This window comes from Stegodyphus dumicola, chromosome 1 (assembly GCF_044657685.1).
Source record: "Stegodyphus dumicola isolate Sdum_Otavi_A_Nest chromosome 1, ASM4465768v1".
NCBI classification, from domain to species: domain Eukaryota; kingdom Metazoa; phylum Arthropoda; class Arachnida; order Araneae; family Eresidae; genus Stegodyphus; species Stegodyphus dumicola.
Genome location: NC_140768.1, coordinates 125672199 through 125688906, shown reverse-complemented (window position 1 = coordinate 125688906; position 16708 = coordinate 125672199). Strand labels below are relative to the sequence as shown.

Sequence of the window (16708 nt, the reverse complement as noted above, 5' to 3'; positions counted from 1 at the left end):
TAAACGCATAATTCCAATTTTGTTTTAATTAAAATCTTTTAATATTGAGTCAAATTTTTCCCCCTCTTATTGTTGTTAGTTATATATAAAGCATAAAAGCCACTGGAAAGATTCGATAATCTTTTAGAATCAAAAAAAAAAAATTACGTAAAATTTTTATTTGCCGTTTTTCTTTTCCCAGCACAGATAATACTTTGAGTTTTTTTTTTTTTTTTTTTTTTTTTTTCAATTCTCACTTTTTCGCTATGTACGATGAAAAGATAATTTTCACTTGTCTTTTCAGCTACACAAGGAATCGCTGCTGGCTACTGATGGAAAGCGATTGCCACTCGATAGACATTTATCTTCCCTAAATGGGGTTGCGGGAAATTCAGTTTATTAAACTGCGAAGTAATAGTCCTTGAAAGATAATCCGATTTTCCTTATCGATCAGTCACTTCGTAGAAATTGCTGATACTTAATTTTCGTATCTGTTTACTAACACTTACATTTATTGTTAAAATACAGATTTTGGTTTGCTTATTTATAACTCGCTGAAATAATTGGTATCGCCCTGGCTTTGAGCTTTTGGAAAATCAATTTAGATTTCTAAACAGAGAAACACACGAATGTAGAAATTAAAGTTCAATTTCCCTGTACAGTTGGTGCATTGTAAACTTCAGCTTGTAGAGACATTAAGCATTTTTTCCTGAAGCAGGAGAAATGAAAAATGAGCAACAACTTCACCGGGAATCGAACCACGGACCTCTGGAATACGCGCCCAGCGTGCAGACCACCACACCGTGAACGCATGCTAGGAAGGCGGGAGAAATACCCTATAAGCTGACGGTAAATTTCTAAATACACAAACACTTCAAAGTAAAATTTAAAATCCAGAATAAATTTCTAAACAGAGAAACATATAAATTTAAATTTTAGTACAGAATTTAAAAAAATCAGTATAGATTTTTAAAGACAGAAAACCATCAATGCAAAATTTAAAATTCAGTGTAAAATTCTACCCACAGAAACACTCGACTGCAGAATTTAAAATTCAATGTATATTTCTAAACAGAGAAATATGCCAATGTAGAATTTAAAATCCAGTGTAGAATTCTAAACAGAGAAACACGTCAGTGTAGATTTTAAAATTCAGTGTAGAATTTTAACCAAGAAAATAGGTCAGCGAAGAACTTGAAAATTTAGAGTAGATTTCTAAACACAGAAACACGTCAATGTAGAAATGTAAATTCCTTATATATTTTAAATATTATAAGACGCCTGTGTACAATTCTAAAGAGAGGAGTTTGTTGAATTTAAAAATTCTGCATAGAATTCTAAACACAGTAAGAAGTCTATGTAAAATGTCAAATTGACTATAGAGTTTTACAGGAAAACAAGTCAACATTTCCGTCTTCGTAGAAATGGCTTATATTTAATCTTGGAATCTGATTACTAAGACTTTTCCGGAGATAACTAATCTTAAACTGGCGGTCCGCATGCGGCTCGCGAATACGTTTCAATTACATATTTGTTGCGAATGCAGTGTGACAAAGATTTCGGAATTTTAGTTACTAGAATTCCTAATTTATATTATTTTCATTACTACTAAAAATTAACATGAATAACGCCCAAGAAAGTCTTTAAATGAAGTTAATTGATTTTTAATATGGTATATATCTTGTTCAAGATTTGAAAATACTGGTTTTATTAACTTGTCAAGAAATAAATGACTCGGTTACGAATTTTTGCACTGGGAATAATCACTTTGTTTGGGAATACATTTAGTATGTGAACAGCTTAGTATCACAGTTGAAAATTAAGAACAAAACAACCCAACAGACCGATGATCGTCCACGTTTCGCGGCGAAGACGGTTTCTAGCAATTTTTCTCTAGTTTACAGATATCGTACACACAAACTGCGCATTTACATAAAAAATTATAATTATTTACTTACTATCAACATATGTATTTTTATTTATGTATCGAAGAAATATTTAGTGAATAAAGCAAAGAGTAATTAATTTTTCTCAAGTTTTGTCCCGCTTAGGAAGTTTCTCTGAAATCGTAGAAAGTTTTCATAATTTGTTTATTTTAAAATTCAAATAAGTGTTTTGAGGATTAATTAAACAAATAAGAATTATTTGACGTAGATGGCAATCTGAAATATGTAGCTGTCAACATGTTTGAATTATAATGTGTAATTAACAAAAATGTCTTGCAGGTATCAAACTTTAAATTTCAGATAGAAATAAACATACGTTTGAATTTTACCCCTTTGTGTTATTATTTTTTTGCATCTGTGTTTCGATAAATATTTCGAAAACGAAAATTAAAATTTACTATTTTTTATTTATTTAAGTAAAAAAGTTTAATTTTATTAAAAAAGGTCAGGCCCGTCAGCTGTTTTTACATCGGACGTACATACATACCAGAACACAGTTTGAGTTCCAGACTGCACTCTTTTAGATACCGCTGAAAATTTCGGGAAATGGTGACTACTATTCATTGAAACAATTCGTAACTGAGTCATTTATTTTTTGATAAGTATGAATAAAAGTTAATAACGTCTGTATGTTCAAATCATTGAACAAAATTATACCTTATTTCATTTTTTTTTATATGCACCTGATTCTGCGTTTTACAGGATGCATATGTTCCCGAAGTGGCTTCAGAAGAAAGATTATAGATTTGCTATGAAAGACTTGAGAAGGTTACAAAACCTTTTTACTAAACCAGAACTTTAAACGCACGAGTCCTGCTTGACACGATGAGCCATCATTTATAGAGAGGTTATTTGAAACAAAAGTCAAATTTCAAATTAAAATTAAGTCTATTAACCGAAAGGCTACACAACTGATTTAACCTGAAGTTGGCGCAAATTTCTCACGGACATAAAATTTAAATGACAGTAGCCGTGATGCAAAACCACAGAATACAATCTTATTTAAGCTAGCAGAAACCTAGTAATTTGGCCTCCAGAGGCAGACACATATTCTCTCTTACGATCCAAAAACCTCAAATACTCTTAACCTACTTTGCATTCTGGTAAGGAAACGGAAAGGAGAACTGACAGTAAGGATCTAAATTGCAATAAGATCAACATAATGTAACTTTACAACCGATATGAATATTGATATTGCTAGATTTATATCTGTACTTTATATCATTTAATATTAGCTTTATATAGCAATTACTTACACGAATATCAATAATACTAACTTTATATCGATAATACGTTTAGATCGGTAATGCTAGCTTTATATCGATAATGCTAGCTTTCTATCTGTAACACTAGCTTTATATCGGTAATACTAGCTTTATATCAGTAATACTAGCTTGTTTTCGTGATTTTCCCCATTTGTAACGTGTTAATACGAGCCAGTTTCCTTAGAAACCCCTCCACGGAGGCATCCCTCCTTTCCGTACATTGCCTTAAGTCGGAAAACGTAAATTAATAATAATATATTGGTAATACTATAATGTACGGTAAATGTTAGCTTTATATTGCTAATCTGCCAACATTTCTAGTTTGCTAAGCAGCAATAGCTTGATATACGCTTTCTCGAGTTATTTATAGTTGTAGATTTTGCTTTGAGTCAAGCTTGCAATAATATAATTCAGCCTCACAAAGCATGGTTAATTCGAAAAAGAATTACAGCTAATTACACTTTCGAATGTTAACTAACTCCGTTTGAATGTCATAACTAGCAGTAGGTGTCGACTAGCAGAAACAAAAGACAAGGGACCTCTAATACTTCCCTTTTCTCCAAACATCGAGCTGGTAAACGATATCGAAAAAGAAATGAGAGGTAATATTAGGCTGTGTGATATGACGCTAATGACTTGCTGATTTAATTTTATTGCTTTTCTGATGGAACTTTGCTCTATATTTTTTTTCTCTTTCGACACCCAAGTCAGGCGTAGGATGATCGTTTGTTGGGGAAACTGGAAAATGTTCTCTCGAAATTAGTTCTGTGCTCGTTTATCGGAAGTGGCGTTGATATCGAAGCAAATTTGCGTCGGTGTTTGTCTCTTGGTGCAGATAAACTTCACAGCGATGATTGCCAAATGAAAATCTAGTAATTTCTTTCTTCCATTCACAAATAGTTAGAAAAAAAAAGAAAAAAAAAGGGGGGAAGGATTCATAGAAATTGTTGTAAATTTTTAAAAATATTTGTACTTAATTTATTGAACGTTTTTTGCTTGATTTCTTTTAAATATTTATAAAGTTACGTATTGTTTTTATGCATTACGCATTGCTGTCACATGTTACATATTGTTAATTATAATGCACATTAATAGATTATATATTCATAAAAATGCTTTCGAAACAGCAATGTACAGAGGGTTTAATACTATTAAAATTTAAGCATACCACTTAGTTATATATTATAATAATGGTTTATAACAGAATTTCTTAAACTGTGGATCGAGACCCTCGTGGGGGTAGAGGGAGCTGCAGCAGGATGGGTCGCCAAAAATTTTAGCAGTTTTGATATTCCTTTAATTTATTATAATAATTTTACAATTATCAAATATTTTTACACTATCTGAAAATAGATAAAGACAAGACAATACAGACAAAGAAAACACGAAAACGTTTCGACGCATTCTTATTATAATATAAACGTTAATTTTCCTAATTTTCCTTGCTTTGCACGTGACGCTATCATTTCGTCTGTTACTTATTTAAAATTTTCACATTGTTCTATGTCTTAAAATACGAAGTTAAAGTTAATGACCTAAAACTGCAATTGTGTATTACGGTACAAGTGAAAAAATTGACAGTTTCACGCGTGTGTCGGATTTGCGCAATGCTTATGGGGTCCCACAAAATTTTCGTAAATATTATGGGGTCCTGGGATCTCGAAAAAAAGTCTGTATGATAAAAAGGTCTCTATGATAAAGATATGATAAAAAGTCTCAGTGATAAAAAGGAATCGCGACTGAAAAAAGAAGTCCTGGTTTATACAATAGAAATAACTACACCAATTATGGTTTCTTAACGTTTATAATGTTAGTTAAACTTTCATATTAATCATTCATTATGTTAATATTCTATTCACTAGTAATAAGTACCAATAGTTATAATAAATTCCTCTAGTAATAATTACCTTAATTACAATAAGTCATAATAGGTTGAAGGTTAAATTTTGGTATAAATTTTTATGTTAATATATCAAGTAATAATTATATGTTATACTAATATTTTATACACTAGCGATAACTATTTTAATAGTATTAAACTGTAAGTACAAACTAGTAATAACCGCTACTAATATCAATATTATTGATTAGGTTATTAGGTATTTCTCCCACACTCCTAGCGTGCCTTCGTGGTATAGTGGTTCTGCACGCTAGACCGGTATTCAAGAGGTACAGGGTTCGATTCCCGGCGAAGGTGTTGCATATTTTTTCATTCTGCCTGCTTCCAAAGAATACCCAATGTCTCTACAAGGTATAAACTGTGAATACAATATATATTAATAGTTTATGTAATTGAGAGGATGTTCAAAGTAACAATGTACCGAGAGTTTAATATTATAAGAAAGCAAATATACTAGTTCATACTAGTTAATTATACTTTATATTAATAGTCTATACAGTATTAATAACTGCCATTAGTCAGTGGAATCTCGCTTAATGAGGATAACTTGTTCCCGAATGTAAAGCAAAACACTCAATAAGGGAAACACTGTTTTCCGTAAGAATTCATATAAAATAGGGTAATGCGTTCCATTCAAAAAAAAAAAAAAAAATTATTCAAACGAATTTACAATAGCATAATTTATTGTTTATAATAGATATGTTTTTACAAGAAAGTTTTCTAAAGACATCTGCTTTTCCCTACGCTTCAAACTTTGGCTAAAATGAGGCACAGTATTGTTCAATAAATTTGTAGTATGCATAGCTACCGGTGATGCTTCTTAGCGTGCGATGCAGCATTTTTCCATGCTTTCAACATCTCCCTTATTTCACAATGCTGTATATAAATATATAAATCTAATACGTATTCTAAGTCGCGCTTTCGAGACATGAAAAACAAGTTGAATTTCGTCAATCGGCCCAGTGGAATGGGAGATATAAAACTGCCCCGCCCCCCTTTTTTTTTCGCAGTGTACACGTAATTGTAATGCAATTGTAATTACAAATCATGAATTACAATTAAATTGTAACCCAGTTATCTACAATTACAATTATGTTTTAACTGTACAATGTATAATAAAATTATATTGTACTTGAATTAACTGCAATTGCAATTGCATTGTAATTGAATCAACTTCAATTGCAATTACATAGTAATTGTACGATTTATAGTACAATTGCATTGCAAATGAAGGATTACAAAATACAATATAAGTGCTTTGATAGTAATTGTAACTGTAAGTAACTGCTATTACAGTGCAACAGCAGTTACAATGTAATTGAGTTACTTATATTTGAAATTACATTGTAATTCAATTAGTAATCAATAACATTGTAATTAAATTATGCTCAACTCTGGCTTAGATGTAACATCTATTTGAATTTTGAATTCCACTGTAACATGCCTATAACCTTGTTAGAACTTTACAACATTCTTTGGGGAATCAGAAAATACATTGATCTAGGCTTTCCAAAATATATTTTCAGACTTATCGAAGCAGAACTCGAACGAACTTTTCTGTCCACATTTATTTGGAGGCTCTACACTTGTGAATTAGAAAGAGGAGTGGTTTGCGAATAGTTTCCATTGAACGAAAATAACAAACTTCTCCATGAAAAGAGAATGAAAAAAAATCTTTCCCTTCTCCCCCAAGTATTTCGTGTCCGTCGTTCCAGAAGAAAGGCTTTCTAAAGAACAGCCAAAACATTCCATTTTCTTTTCACTCTAAACCAGGGGTCGCCAAAGTGGTCTATATGGACCCCTAGGGGTCTATTTAACAACAGTAGGTGTCTATCTGACCCAAGGGGTCGAATGGGGGTCTATTGGGACTCGAAGGAAAAACAGCTCTTAATACGCAAATCACACATATCTAACTGCGTACGTAAAAATTTAAAATATTTTTATAATTGACTTAATATTATATTCTTTATAGAAAATAAAATAATAAATCAGAAAACAATCTGCCCCTTTTTCCTTATGGGTTTTCGTATGTATGCCGTGACGTCACAACTTGACCTTGTGACCAGTTTGTAATTTGCACGACTCATAGTATGTAGCCAGAAGAGCGATTGAGGCTTATCCGTGTCTCTTGCTGGCGAACCCATCAACCAATTAGGAGCCTTTGGCGCAGACTTGGCGAGCGACGACACTGCCGTTGGCTTTCTATGCATTAAGCGCGAAGGGAATCAGTACTCCGTTTTCTTTCTTCTTATTTGTGTGGTTTTAGTTCTTTTAGTTTTTTTTTTCTTTTTTATACGACAGTTACGCATCGTGTCGTTGGTTCGCCCTTCGCAAACCATACGAGCCGCAAATATCATATGCATTTTCAGTTATCTTTGTGAACTGTGAACAGTATTAAATGCTTGCAGTGTCATTATTACTACTATTTTATCTACCATTGGATAATGAGTTATTGTTTCTATAAAACTATTCGTTTAGTTTTGATATCAATTTTAATTATTGTTACTTGTGAAAAGGTAAGCTTTAATAATGTGGATTAGTATAATATACCAACTTAATTTTAACTTATTTACAGAACCCTAATTTAAAAATGACAGCTTCAGTATCTAAAAAGAAATGTTATTCATTGGATTACTTAAAATTTGGATTTATTTGTTCACCGACAAATGAAACTATTCCTATATGTCTTATATGCGAAAAAACTTTTGGAAATGAATACATGAAACCGTCAAAAATGAAAGATCATCTTGAAAGGCTTCATTCAGATTAAAAAAAAAAAAAAAAAAAAAATGAAAAATTAGAATTTTTCAAAAAACTCAAAGAAAAATTCACATGTCGACCAACTCTAAAAAGTTTTATGAAACAGTCTACTGAAACTGAAAATGAAGGAGGATTAATTGCTTCGTACAAGATTTCGCTTAATATAGCAAAGAGGGGAAAACCCCACACAATCGCAGAAGAAATTGTAGTACCTGCAATTTAAGACGTCATTGATAATGTGATGAAAAAAGACTCTACTAATGTTTTAAAGTCTTTGCCATTAAGTGCAAATTCTGTAAAACGGCGTATTGACGAAATGGCCGAAGAAATAGAAAACACAGTAGTTTTGGAGCTAAAAAATTGCAAGTTCTCTATACAACTTGATGAATCTGTTTTTAGCGTTTCTGCTATTCTTATGGCGTATGTTAGATATTTCAGTAAAATTAAAGAAGTCATTGATGAATTTTTATTTGCTAAATATCTTGAAACCGATGGGAAGGGAGTGACAATTTTTAGATGTTTACAAGAATATTTAAATAAATATGACATTCCGCTTGAAAATATAATAGCAGTAGCCACAGATGGCGCATCTTCTATGGTAATGCGTTACCGAGGTTTTGCTACATGCCTCAAAGAAAAAGTGCCCGGTATTCGTACTATTCATTGTGTGTTGCATAGACACAACTTAGTAGCAAAATATCTGAGTTCAGAGTTACATGAAGCTTTACAGTTTTGTATTAATCTATTAACCAAATTAAAGCTCAACCTCTTAAATCAAGATTATTTGCCAAACTTTGTGAGGAAAACAATGAGTTATTTAACCAATTACTTCTGCACACCGAGGTTAGATGGTTGTCTAGAGGTGTATGCTTGCAACGGCTCGTCAATTTATTTGACTCCACGACAGAATTTCTGAATGAACTAAATCCTGTTCTAAGCAATGAATCCAAAACAATAAGAACCATATTTTTTATTTAGCAGACTTATTTGGAAAATTTAATGACGTTCAAACAAAACTGCAAGGAAAAGATGTAACAATTATCCAAGCTCGGACAATACTGTTAGGCTTTCAAGTAAAATTAAATTTATTTAGATCTTCATTGCTACGTAAGGATTATAAGTATTTTTCAAATCTGCAACAATTAAAAATAAAAGAAGAAGACTTGGAAATATATACAAATCATCTTCAAAAATTAAGCGACGATTTTAAACTGCGCTTTGTTGATTTGGAAAACATCGACATCCCTGATTGGCTTATTGCGCCATTTTCGGCGCAAATTGATAACGTCGACATCAACATACAAGATGAGCTTGCTGAACTATTGTCCGATCTTGAAGCAAAATCGCTTATTAAAAATTTGACAATACATAAATTTTGGACTAATATAAATATAAAGCAAAAATATGTGAAACTTTACGAAATGGCTCAGCCATTTATGCTGGCGTTTTTAAGTTCGTATATGGTTAAAGCCGGTTTCAGTCACGTTAATTCAATTTTAACTAAAAACAGAAATAAATTAAATGTGGAGCTTCGAGGGGATTTACGGTTAAAATTGACTAATTTCGAACCCAATATAGCGAACCTTGCCAAGAAACACCAGGCACACTCATCTCATTAAGAAGTAAAAAATCTGTGGCTACTTTACTTACTGTTTCTGATTTATTAAATATTTAGACTAATATATAGTTTTATTTTAATTACCTGAAAATTACCTTTGTGGGGGTCTATGGAGATTTCGAAAAATTATATAGGGGCGATGATCAAAAAAGTTTGGCGACCCCTGCTCTAAACCATTGTTCGTCATTAAGTCTTCGTATATGTTCGTTAACTATTAGGGAGGAATGGAAGAAAATGCTGTTCTAGTACTAATGTAAGAAATCTTTATTAACTTGAACAATTCTTTCATAATTAAGTTAATGTGAACTAGTGTTTAACGATTAACTTTTAATAACTGTGTAACAGTTCAGGAAATATTGACATAATTCATCGAAGACATATACTTCCAGCTACAAAAATGTTTTAAATGACGAAAATGTTCACATTTTCGCATTTACAAGTTTAATTTTATAAAACAAAATATAGCGTTAACAACGTAAAAAGGGTTTTGTGTCAGTTACGTACCATATGGCTTTCGAAAAATCTTTAATAAAGGAGAAAGTAAAGGAATAAATAAATAAAAATAAAAGAAATATTAAAAAGTCCGAAAGGCTTCAGATTTCAATATTCCACCAGGGAATTAGTTAAGGTTTATTTTTATGTTCTCTTTGAGCTCCCAGTTTACCAATCAGCTTTTACACTCACAAAAATTGTTTTTCTTTTAACTTCTCATTAAATACATTAGTACATTAGTAAACGTATTATTAACACATTTATTATTAAGCATAGCTTTTTCTCATGCAGTTGAAATAAAATTCAATGAATGTATCACAAAAAATTTAAAAGCAGGATATTTTTAGAATTCCTGATTAATTTAGGTTTTCTGTCTTTTCTCCACTTTTCTTAGTAAAATGACTTACACAACTTTTTTTGACTTTTTTTATTAACTTTATTTTGTTAACCCAAAGGACGTCAGCAAAGAAGGGCTATTAATTTCAAAACGGCATTTTGCATCGAGTAACTTTTCAAACTGTTGCCACCAAATATTATTGCCATGTATTATATTTAAATAAACTAAATAATGTATAATCAGCACGAATGCATGAATGTTTCTCGGTGAAAAAACAACGGCATTTAGAGTCATCAACGTTTGAATAACGTAGTCTTCCGACTGAATTCGATATTCAAAATTCGGGCACTCGGAAGCCCGAATTTTGAATATCGAATTTGTTTGACTATCTATTTAAAATTTTGTAAATTTTGAATTAACAAACTCAACTATTTCAAAGCGAGTAATGGCAACACTGTAAGGAAAAAGACACTTTTATCTCCAGTACGCCAGATGCGTATAGAAGTTCTAAACATATGCTGTTTTTAAATATTTAGGGATATTGCTGTTGAATTGAATTTTATGCGTTTTGAGTACGAAGAACAGGATATTTAATAAATAAAGGTTATAAGGTCAATATAAGGTTATTCTCCAACCTTCAATTATAAGGTTATTATTATATAACCAATTATAAGGTTATTTCTCCAACCTTCCTACGTGCCTTCGTGCTGTAGTGGTTCTGCACAATGGGCCGGTATTCCAGAGATCCGTGGTTCGATTCCCAGCGAAGTCTGTTGCATATTTCTCATCTCTCCTACTTCCAAAAATACATAATGTCTCTACAGTAGCGCCCGAACTAAAAGGTGTTGGATGAGATTTCTCCACACCCAGGATTTGGCGAGTGGGTCCCCTAAAAACGCCACTCGCCCTTTGAAAAGGGGAGTATATAAGGTATTTCTCGCACTTTCCTAGCGTGCCTTCATGGTGTAGTGGTTCTGCACGCTGGATCGGCATTCCAGAGGTCCGTGGTTCGATTCCCGGCGAAGGCGGTTGCTAATGTTTCATCTTGCCTGCTTCCAAAAAATCCTAATGTCTCTACAAGGTAACCCACAAAATGTTAAAAAACGGCCTTTTAGTCGTAATGTAAAAATTTGAAAGCTTTTCAGATTTTCTTTCTTGTTATTTATTTATTTGTATTCGCCATGTTATGTTTTTAAAATACCAGCCGCCTAAAATAGTTACCATAGAAAATACAGAATGTATATAATGTGTACTGATAAGTCCAACTACAATTTAAAAAAAAAAAAAAAAAAAAATCTGAAATGTTTCAGATTTTAAATTACGTTCAAAGGGGCGTTTTTTAACATTTTGTGTGTTACCTTTCTTTATTAAATATCATGTTCCTCGCACTTAAACCATAAGACCCAGTGCAACAGCAATATCGCAAAATAGTTTTAAAACGAGCATATCTTTAGAATTTCCGATACAGAGACTCACGCGCTGGAGATAAAAATGTTTTTTCTGCACAACGTTGCCATTGCTCGCTTTGAAATCCTTGAGTTTGTTAATCAAAAATTCGTCAAAGTTTTAAAAAATAGGAAATCGATCATAAAACAAATTTCAAATTTGGTCTTCCACATGCTCATATTCGTTGGAGGATTACGTTATTCAAAATTCGATGACTCTATGTACCGTTGTTTTATCACAATACGAGAAATATACATACATTTATGCAGATTTTTCATTATTTAATTTCTTCAAATATAATGCAGGACTCTAACATTTTGTGGCAACAGTTTGAAAAGTGAACCGACATTTATGAGTCCGACGCAAAATGCCAAAACGAACGGGATTCAAATCCCTTTGGACTAAAAAAAAAAAAGAAAAAAAAAAAAAAAAAAACATTAATCATTTGTAATTAGACATTTCGTGATTTAAATGCGTTTTATTGAAATCGATCAGAATAAAAAGTGGGGAAAATATTCAAGAGCTGCGTCTATTGCTTTCCAGTTAAATATCTTATGCTTTGCCAACTGACAACACGTTGCTGTGAGGAAAGTAAAAGCATTTCACTTCGGGCAGTGACAAATTGTTGAGATTGTTGATTAAAAATGAAACATAAATGTTTTGTACTTTGCCGATTGACAACAGTATGACCGACTGGAAATAGAAATGTCTTTTTTTGAGCAGTGTTGCCATTACTCGATTTGAAATCATTTTGTTAATCAAATTGCCCACCAGCGGCCGAGTGGTAAATTCTCTGAACACTGGTAGTTCAGTCTGAGGTTCGAATCTCGCGAACGGGCTACCTGCATGGGCGTTTTTGTGGTTTTCTCCATGTGTAACGTGTATATGAGCCAGTTTCCTTTAGAAAGTCCTCCACGAAGGCATCTGTCCCTTTAGGCAGATAACTCTCGAAGCTTTGCCGTAATCAAAATAAATTTAAATTAATCAAAATTTTATTAAATTCGTACAAAATATGAAATAATTGTTTTAAAATAATTCCGAAGCCCGGTTTTGAAGTGCACAGGTTCGGATGGAGCTTCAGATTTTGTGGTTGTAGGTGCCGCCGTTTTTCTACAGTGCGAAGAACTTACTACATGCATACATACATGCAAACATACAGACAGTTTAGTGCCAATGTACTAAGAATTTAATACTACTATAAGGTATACTTGTTAATAACTCTACTTGTTAATTAAGCATTACATTAATGCAAGTAAATTGTGCATTGCATTAATGCTTGTTAATTGTGCAGTATAGTGATAGTTTATGCATTAAAATTACTTACACAAGTTATTATACAGTTAAGCTAAAAAAAATCATATTACAGTTTTAGTTAGACACCTATTTTAAGTATGCATTACATTAATAGTTTATGCGCTTCTTGTAATACTTTAAACACTCATATTAATCATGATTCATATCAATATTTTGCACACCAATTGTAATAATTTATAACACGTTAAAGAATAATTTTTTTTTCTATATTATTAATATAACTAGCAATAATTACACATTATGTTACAAATTTACGCACTAGTAAGTTAGTTGTAATACGATAAACGCTTATATTACAATAAAAGTTAAATACTTTATTTTTGTGCATATATTTATAGCTTATACACTAATTACATCAATTATAATAAATTAAACGCTTATACTATTAATTAAATACGAGGGTAAGTTGAAAAATAAGTTTCCCCTGTCGACTGTGGTCAGAGTTGTGTATGAAAGTCAAAAAATAGAATGAGACATTAAAGATATGACATACCTTTATTTTATTCTCGTACGAGTACGTTGAGACATTTGTCATATCGCTTGATAAGCTTCAAAAAGTCCTCCAAGAAAAATTCACGCTTTGCATATGGAAGAAGCGTTGAACGGCTATGGACGAAAGGCGACGCAGCAGGAAAACGTGCAAGTCACCGATACACCATTGGGTAAAGGTCGCTGCAGATCAAGCAGATGGCGCTGTTGCAGTGCCTGCGCAAAGCGGAGACCAGCCTCTCATTGAACCTCAGTAGGTATGGAGAGAAGGTGCGTTTTGAATTCGTGATCAAAGGAGGAAGTGAGAGCGGTTATCCGCTATGAATGGGTACGTGGAGTATCAGGAACAGAAATTCATAACCGCCTCGTGGAAGTCTATGGGCCAGGTGTGATGTCGAAGCAAATGGTGCGGAGATGGTGTCGCACATTCAGTGATGGACGTCAGCAAGTGGAGGACATACCGAGAGCTGCACGGCCACTACAGATGCAAATGTCAGGAAGGTGGATGACATGATTAGAGCGAACCGGCGTATCACCATCGATGAAATAGCGGAAGAACTTGGAATCTCACATGAGCGAGCTCAAAACATCATCCACGACATTCTTCGATACAGAAAAGTGTCAGCACAATGGGTGCCCCGACATTTGACCTCGACACACAAGGAACAACGCATGGGGGTCAGCCTGGAACATCTCGTGCGTTACCATGAAGATGGTAATGACTTTCTGTTTCGGATTGTGAAGGGGGATGAAACGTGGGCCCACCATTTCACGCCAGAATCGAAGGCCGCATCTATGGAGTGGAAACATCCGTCATCACCTGTCCGAAAGAAGTTCAAGACAACTCCCTCTGCAAGGTAAAGTCCTCTTCACAGTTTTCTGGGACGCCCAAGGAGATTTGTTGCTGGACTTTTTGGAGGTTGGAACCATCAATGCTGCGCGCTACTGTGATACCCTATCGAAATTGAAAGAAGCGATTCGGAAAAAGCGGGCTTGCCTTCTCACATCTAGTGTTCTGCTGTTGGATGACAATGCCAGACCACATTCGGCCACGGCAATGCAAAACCATATTGTAACTCTTGGTTGGGAGCACCTACACCATCCGCCATACAGTCCTGCTCTCGCACCAAGCGACTTCCATCTGTTTCCGGCTTTGAAGAAAAATCTCGGGGGAAGGCGCTTTGGAAGCAATACTGAAGTGCAACAAGCCGTTCAACGCTTCTTCCATATGCAAAGCCCTGATTTTTTTCTGGAGGGCTTTTTGAAGCTTATCAAACGATATGAGAAATGTCTCAATGTACTTGGTACCTATGTGGAAAAATAAAGGTATGTCATATCTTTAATGTCTCATTCTATTTTTTGACTTTCATACACAACTCTGACCACAGTCGACAGGGAAAACTTATTTTTCAACTTAACCTCGTACTTATATTAATTCTATATTATATTAACAGTTTATATACTAGTAATAACTACTCTAGTTAAAATAATTTACTTATAAGTACTAGCTACACTATTTACAATAAGTTATACACTAATAATAATTACTTTAATACTATTAAAAAGTAAGCAAAAGCTATTAATTTAATACAAATTTTGGATATATGTAAATAATTTTAGTTAAATTCTATGTAAAATTTTAGTACCTCTTGTGTAATGCAACATGAAAGCCTCAAGAGCGTGAGGCTCCGCGGAAACATAAGCTAGAGATAAATGGTTGTTGGGTCAAAATGGCGAGGCAGGGCCAAGCTGGCGATGAGTCGCTAAATTTGTCAGGAAATCGCCGAAAGTTGCCAAACTTGACGAAATTTTGGTTCGCTTTCTGTATTTCTATGTAACAGCGTATGCTTTCCAGCAATTTCGAGAAACTGGAGGTACTGGAAATTTCGAAGTGGCTGATAGGAAACAATATAAGACTGGGGAACGCATGAATTTTCAATTTAGTCCAGAGCTGAGCTCGGAATTTAGGTCAGACCACTATGAGAGCTTACGCATTGAGGTTTTCTATAATGCCTTCTGTTTAATGTTCTTAGCAGTCTGAAGTGGTAATTACTGATTGTGCTCTGTCATGCTTAAAACAGCTGTAAGTTTACTGATTATGCTCGGCCATGCTTAAAACAGCTGTAAGTTTACTTTCGTGAAACATTTCATAACTGTAATGTGTTTGTTTTGCAAAGATAAATGTTATCAAGTTATCATCAGTTCTGTGTACATTCGGTCTATTACGAACCCATATGCAGGTAACAGTTTTGCCTGAGCTTGGTTTGAATATCGGTGACAGAGAGCGATGGATGAGCAAATAAGGCGACTTGTGACAGCCTTTGCAACGTTCCGAGAAATCACGGAAGGGGTCTTAATGTCAGTTAAAGGAGTGATGAAAGCTGACAAAGAAGAGATAAAAGTAGGCCAATAAAAGATTCAAGCAGGTGAAGAGGAAATGAAAAGAGAAAATAATACCATAATAGGAAACAAATTCAAGTTGATAGAAGGCAGAAGAGACATGGTTGAAAATAAAGTTGGAGAAATTGAGAAAAGAGTTCCTGCTGTCGAACAACAAATCGAAAGAAGATTTTGCTGTAGAACAACAAATCGGTGACAGAGTTTCAGCTGCTATTGGAAAGGAAATTCACAGCTAACGAAAACCATAGTGACAGCTGGACATAATTTTGACTGTTCTAAATTCCTGCCCATGTCTTCTCGTCCCTTCCTAAATCTATCCACGTATGATGGAAAGATCTTCTGGCAAATGTCAGGACACAATTCTCTACAGTGGCGAACACAAATGGAGGAGATTCCCAAGCTAAGGCTTGACATTTTGTCGCTTATCTGAGAGCAGAAGCACCGGATATCTTTCAGTCTTCCCAAAAACTAGAGGCTATATTTCGAAGATCTATCCAGCACGTTGGAACTGTGATTTGGCCAGAAGTGTTTAAAAGATTATTACAGGCTTCCCCTAGAATCTCGCCCACACTCTAGGAGCTTGCCACGGATGCTGAAAGGCTGTCTCATCTCGCCTGTTCGTACGACTCAACAAAAACAAGAGAAATCTTACCCATGCAGTACTTATCTATGGTATCCGGGATCCTGAGACACACAAAACCCTGCGAAACGAGGATGCCCGTTAAAGAATCGCTTTAGTGTAATCAATGAAATTCGAGGAAA

At 33.8% G+C, this 16708-nt stretch overlaps 1 protein-coding gene and 1 non-coding gene across 2 annotated transcripts in view; one reads left to right on the top strand and one right to left on the bottom strand.

Annotated features, from left to right (window-relative positions):
* The window catches only part of LOC118187644 (acetylcholine receptor subunit alpha-like 1), a 181874-nt gene that overhangs the window by 126197 nt on the left and 38969 nt on the right, over window positions 1-16708 (bottom strand). The gene's annotated exons all lie outside the window — the stretch shown is intronic.
* On the top strand, window positions 11252-11325 carry TRNAA-GGC (transfer RNA alanine (anticodon GGC)). The gene has a single exon. It is a non-coding gene; the product is annotated as a tRNA-Ala (tRNA).